Source organism: Elgaria multicarinata, chromosome 11 (assembly GCF_023053635.1).
Source record: "Elgaria multicarinata webbii isolate HBS135686 ecotype San Diego chromosome 11, rElgMul1.1.pri, whole genome shotgun sequence".
Taxonomy (NCBI): Eukaryota; Metazoa; Chordata; class Lepidosauria; order Squamata; family Anguidae; genus Elgaria; species Elgaria multicarinata.
Window position 1 is genome coordinate 32,022,315 of NC_086181.1, and position 6,027 is coordinate 32,028,341.

Consider the following 6,027-nt stretch of genomic DNA (forward strand, 5'->3'; position numbering starts at 1 on the left):
TTAATCTCTGTGTGTGTATAAGAGAGAGAGAAAGAGAAACTTAGGTGTGTGGATGTTGGGACCCAGGACTCGGGTCCTTTGGTGTCTTCAATACAGGCCTAGTTGTCTCTGGGACGTGCCTCCTTTCTATTGTCCTGGGCCACAAGTGCTATCTTTGTCAATCGCATCAGGCCCACGGCTGCTCCTGGAATTAATTTCTGAAATCTGAGCCTGGGAAAGACCTATGAGCTCATCCCCCTCTTGCCCTACACGCACACACACCATATGGAGCCCCCAGCCAAAGGAACCATACCAAGAGGCTGATTTTGGAGCAGACCAAGGATATCACAGCCAAGGCGTGAGAATCCAGAACTGTTCACCTGAGAGACAAGGGCAAGGAAAAGAGCAGAGTCCGTTCAGCATACATAAGCGGAGAGTTTTAGCTCTGAAACACGAGGCCCCGTTCCCATGCTGTTCCCCTGCCAAACACAACAGTAGGGCACAAATCCCCCCTATCCCTGGAGAGACTGGGGCATGTTACACCGTCTTCTCTGTGAACGTTACACGTTTGCTCACGCAGAGACCTTAACGTGCTTGTTCTGCATCACACGTGCACCCCAATATGTTACACACACACCCTCTTCCTTCACAGATAAGAAATATGCCTTATATTGACTCAGGGCATTGGTGCCTGCAGCCCAGTGTACTCTGGTTATCAGCTGCTGTGCAGGGTTTTAGGTAGAGATATTTTCCAGCCCCAGGACATAAGATTCCTTTACGTGGAGAATCCAGAAAAGATTGAACCTGGTGCTTCCTACATGGAAACCGTGTGCTCTGCCTCTGAACTATGGGCCCTCACCTATAAAGCCAGCAGCGTTTCAGGTGCTCTCAGACACAGTGGACTCATCTACACCAAGCACAATATTCCACTATGAAAGTGGTATGAAAGCAGTATATAAAAAGCAGGAGCCACACGACTGCTTTACAGTGGTATTGAAGTGCACTGACAATTGTTGGGGCCCATGACACATCTACACCAAGCAGGATATAACACTATGAAAGTGGTATGAAAGATGTATATGGTATATGTCAAGAGGCCCCAACAGTTGTCAGTGCACTTCAATACTGCTATAAAGCAGTCGTGTGGCTCCTGCCTTTTATATATCGCTTTCATACTACTTTCATAGCGGAATATCCTGCTTGGTGTAGATGAGCCCAGTGTCTCACTCAAGACCTCTTGCTTTCTCACACGCAATCCGCTGACCACACAATTGGCCACCCCAAGCGCATGAGTTATGTGCATGTTGGGTTACGAATAACCGGAGGACAAAATGCAGACATACTGCATCCGTGATGAAGGGGCACCTGCGTGTGTAAATCACCCACTTTTTACTTGCAAATGCACACAGGCGGTGAGTAGGAAAGGACTGGGCTGCTGCTAGTGTGAATTTTAAGAAGAAAAACGGATTCATATAACTGCAGGCTCTTCGTACCTGCAGGCATTTTTTACTCAGGCATGTGAGCACCAAAAATGCATTGTGAGATAATACCTTATGTCTCATAGAAAGCCAGTAATGCAAAGACATACAAGCAACTCTCTTGTACACATGCACGTTGTGTTAAGACACTCATTCTGCTTCCCTCCCTTTGCTGCCTCTCACACAAATTTGTGCGGCGGCACTGTTGTGAGTATTTGTCGTTTTCACACACAACCAGGAGGGGGCAGTCTTGCTCATCATTCACACCAATATGCTCATTCCACAATGCAGGCACAGAAGTTTAGGCAGACATTCGCACATTTCCCCCTGTTGTACACACACACACACACACACACACACACTTTTGCTACAACCGCAAAGCTGATTAGAATCTAGAGGAAGGTGGGCCGAGGGTGGTGCCAAGGGGGCAGGGCCCAACATAGGGGGCAGGGCAGGGAGCGTGTCTGACTTTAAATACCCTGGTCCGAATCTGATCCGCCGCGTCAGTGAAATCCAGCGCGGGCCCCGGACGGCTGGCAACAGGTGACACCTGTTGTGTGAAGAAACACTCCCCGTAGCCCGACAGCAGCCGCTGGGAAAGGGCAAAGGGGACCCAGCGAGGGCCCACCTCAGACACTCCGGGTCTTTGCAGCGTCTGGCATGGGGCTGCCCCCTATTTTGATCAGCAGTCTCTTCAGCAACATAGGGACTGCTCCGTTCGCATTTAGGACTACCTGGAATGATCACACAGGAACGTAATTCCTGACCTTAGTGCCTTCCTGCAAGGAGAAAGATCCGTGTCTGATAAATATAACTGGGGTCTTCTTTTCCTGCCCAGAGCCTTTGATGAAATAAAGACAAGTAGAACCTGCAACAAAATGTTGCAGTATTTATTTATTTTAAACATTTCTTAGCTGCCTTTCAGGGCAGAAGCTCTCACAAGGCAGCTTACAACAATAAAATACATAAAATATTAAAAGGAATAAAATATTAAAATATTCAAAGCAATAAAACATAAATTAAAACAATAAAACCAGCAGTATTTCAATCTTCCCCAACCTGGGGCCCTTCAGATGTATTGGACTGGCTGGGGGATTCTGGGAATTGTAGTCTAACATATCTGGAGAGGTCCAGGTTGGATAAGGCTGCATTATATCCTTAGTGTTCCAGCCCACAATACCTTCCTTCAGGATATTATAAACTGTTAGGGCATCAAGCCAGACTATTCAGTCTCCTCCCTCCCTGCTTGCTTTTCAGTTGTTCTTTTCCAGCTAGATTCCATGGCTCCCAGTAAATACTGAGCATGTTTTCGGCCTGGTTTGAGGCTTTTTAAAAACGTTTTTTCCCCTGTAAACCTCTGGGTTCCCTCAAGGATGCTGACACCTCCCTCTTCTGTCTCAGTGGCCACGTTTTGGCTTTTTTTCTGTGGCCACAATGGCACTGAGTTAGCCATTAGAAAGATTGATTGCCTTTGAGTGTGCGCAGAGAGCGCATGTCCCTCACCGGTGGCTGCTGACAGGTTACACAGCCGTCCCCGAACTAACTGGAGGACATTGCCTCAGGAACTGTTGGGAAATCGCTGCCTCCTAGTGCGCATAAAGCTAGCCCAAGTTGCATGCGAGCGATAGGTCTGGCAAGCACAAATATTGCAGGCAGTGTGTTTATGCTGCTGTTATGCTACCTATGCTTCCACATCTCGAATCCCTCTTCCCCTTACCCATGCCACACTGAATACCGGATCAATTTAAATCTACTTTATTTCCCCCATTTCTCTCTTTCTCTCTCTCTCTCCCCGCCCACACTTCAGCTGCTGTGCGCTCCCCGTCTCCACTGTTTCAGCACCCACCTGCCACAATTCAAAGGCCCAGCTACACGCAGCCGGGTTATCCTTTGGCAACAACAAGGCTACCTCCCTGCCCCCTTCCGTTGTGCTGGGATGGTGGGGGGTATCAGTTGAAATTGCTAGCACTGGCTAAGTAATTACAGCAGGGGTGGGCCATTTGTGGCTCAACAGTCACAAGTAGCCTGTGGCATAATTTCATGTGGCCGTCCAGAGCCCAGAGGAAAAGAAAGAGGCGAGGAGAGAAAAAACAGGGAGGGGGAGACAAAATGAATGAAGAAATGGAAGGCTCTCTGCAAGTGATCAGCGCATACTTCTGGCAAGAGCAATCTGTCCCTCCCCTGGTAAACTGCTGGGAAGAGAGAGAGAGAGAGTTGTGGGGGGGGGGGGGAGTGCCACAGCCATCCGCCTCAGGCCCTCGGTTTGGGGGGGAGGGGCAGGAAATAGTTATTTTAATTTATTATTATTGTATTTTTACTGCCAGGGAGAGGGGGAATGCACTGGTGGGACTTTTTACCTCAGGTGCCAACTTCCTTGGCCTCGGGGACTATTTGCATCTTGAACTTGGGGGGCATTTCCTGCTCTACCTCAGGCTGCAAAATATCTTGGGCGGCCCTGGGCTCTATCCACTTTGGGCTCCAGTCCCACCTGCCACCAGCCTGTGGCCTCTGAGAGATGATACCACCCACCCCCAACAAGGGAATGCAGCAGCCTACAGTAGAAAAAAGGTTCCTCAATGCTGTCTTAAAGAAAGGAGTATTACCTTCACAGGAAGGAATCTTGGCATGGACCAACTCACAAACCATCCACATTTCTCCAAGGGCAGATCAGATCAGGGAGGTATATGTCCAGTGACTGCCTGCCTTTCTGTCTTTCTGTCTTTCTTTCTTTCTACAATTTGATAATAAACAAACAATAAACAGGTAAATATATCAGACACCAATCATTTTAACAGATTTAATTAGATTATTGGTCCTATATTGAAATTATTATTATTATTATTATTTATTTATATAGCACCATCAATGTACATGGTGCTGTACAGAGTAAAATATCCAACGGGGAGGAATATGTTGTCCAGTTCATGTTGTGTAATGTGTTCCAAATTATTTCAGCCTAAATGGTCTCTCAAAGTTGACCATAGAAACCCAGTATCTTTCTAAAATCAGTCCCTTGAGCAGTAATAAAAAAAAAAAACCCCAAATCTCACAGAGTACTTCCAGATGAGGCTTTGATTGTGCAATCACCCTGCTTCATTCACGGAATTTTACGGAGGGTTCAGATGCCATCTTCTTCTTCTTGTAACCTCACCGTGTTTTTCCACTGCTTCTTCTGTCTCTTTTCTAACTCACTAAAAGATCTGCTAAGGAGGAAAAAGATGGAATAGTTGCACAATGCCTTTCGATTGGTAGTGCAGAGAGCATCTGGAAGGGACCCTGATGCCAAATCATGCAATTAAACTATAATATGAGCTTCACTGTAATAGCACATTAGCCCCTTAGTTACTGATAGATTTCTACACAGAGGAGGCTTCCACAGAGGAATTTCAGATTGCATGAGGCAGGCCTTTCACGTATAATGGGTACATCCAACCTCACTCAAAACTGGTCAAAGGATGCCTTCAAAGACAGTCAGGACTCCTGAATTCTCTGAAAGGGCAATGGAGTACAAAAGGTGGAGTTGGGCACCTGGGCACTCTGGAAAGGTGTTCTGGGGAAAAGGGAGCCATGATCCTTCCTGGGTCCCTTGATAGGAGAGATAGGTTGAAAACAATAACCGAAAGCCTGGCCTCCCAGCTTCCTTTAAGGTCATCGCTCTGCTCCCTGCAGCAGCAAGGAAAGTAGGGCTGGGAGAGGAGTCTAGTAAGTGAACCCAGGGATGTTTAGAGCGATGGCGTTTGGTTCCCTGGAAAGGGAATGGGGGACACTAGGGAATGCTGGGAGCCAGGACTCCTGGGTCCCTTAGGGGAGGAATGGAGCTTAGCAAGAGAATATGAGTTGCTGGGGGCCAGGACACCTGGGTTCCTTGGGGAAGATGTAGGGGGAGGATGGGAGTCAGAAGTCTTGGGATTCTTGGAAAAGAAATTTGGGGAAGCAAGGATGGAAGCCAGAGCTCCTGGGTACCTTGGGAAAGGAGGAGCAGGTGAAGGCTGGGAGCCAGGACTCCTGGGTTCTCTGGGAGAGTTGTGGTATAGGTGGCTGCTGGGAAGTCGCCAGGACTCCTGGGTCCCCTCAAAGCAAGATCAGCTGGGGAGGCAGCCGGGACTCGTGGGTTCCGTGGGCCGGGAGTGGCGGCTCGTGGTGGCGGGCCAGCCGAAGGAGGCGGGGCGCCGGGTTCTTGGGCGAGGAGGATTTGGGGAGTGGGGCGGAGGGGCTGTCCTGCTGAGCCAGCAGCGCGTTCCGGGTGTCGGGTGTCGCGGCAGGTGGCACCGGCGGCGAGGGAGGGGCGGGGGAGCATGGCCGAGGAGGCCCAGGGACATCCCAGCTGCCCGGGGCCGGGGAGGGGGGCACGGTGGCGTCGGACCCCCGGGCGGGGGCCAGAGCCCTCGGCCCAACCCTCCGCGGAGCTCCCTGCGCTCGCCTGTCCCGCCGCTGCCATCCTCACCTGGGCAGCGAGGAAAAGGAGAAGCGCACCGCCGCCGCCCCCCTCCTCCCCCGGAGTGGCCGCCGGCAGACCCTGCCACAGACGCCGTCGGGGGCGGACGATCCCCAGCGCGCCCCCAAGCCAAGC

The 6,027-nt window shown here is 50.2% G+C and overlaps 1 long non-coding RNA gene across 2 annotated transcripts; it reads right to left on the reverse strand.

The window, feature by feature from the left end:
• Nucleotides 1-23: 23 nt before the first annotated feature.
• LOC134406877 (uncharacterized) lies at nucleotides 24-4,123 on the reverse strand. 2 transcript variants are annotated; one of them, XR_010025987.1, is made up of 3 exons: nucleotides 4,061-4,123; nucleotides 2,225-2,298; nucleotides 24-359 (listed from the first exon to the last, which is right to left on the reverse strand). It is a non-coding gene; the product is annotated as an uncharacterized LOC134406877 (long non-coding RNA). The 2 variants fall into 2 exon arrangements; XR_010025986.1 differs by having other exon boundaries at nucleotides 2,225-2,325.
• Nucleotides 4,124-6,027: the final 1,904 nt, after the last annotated feature.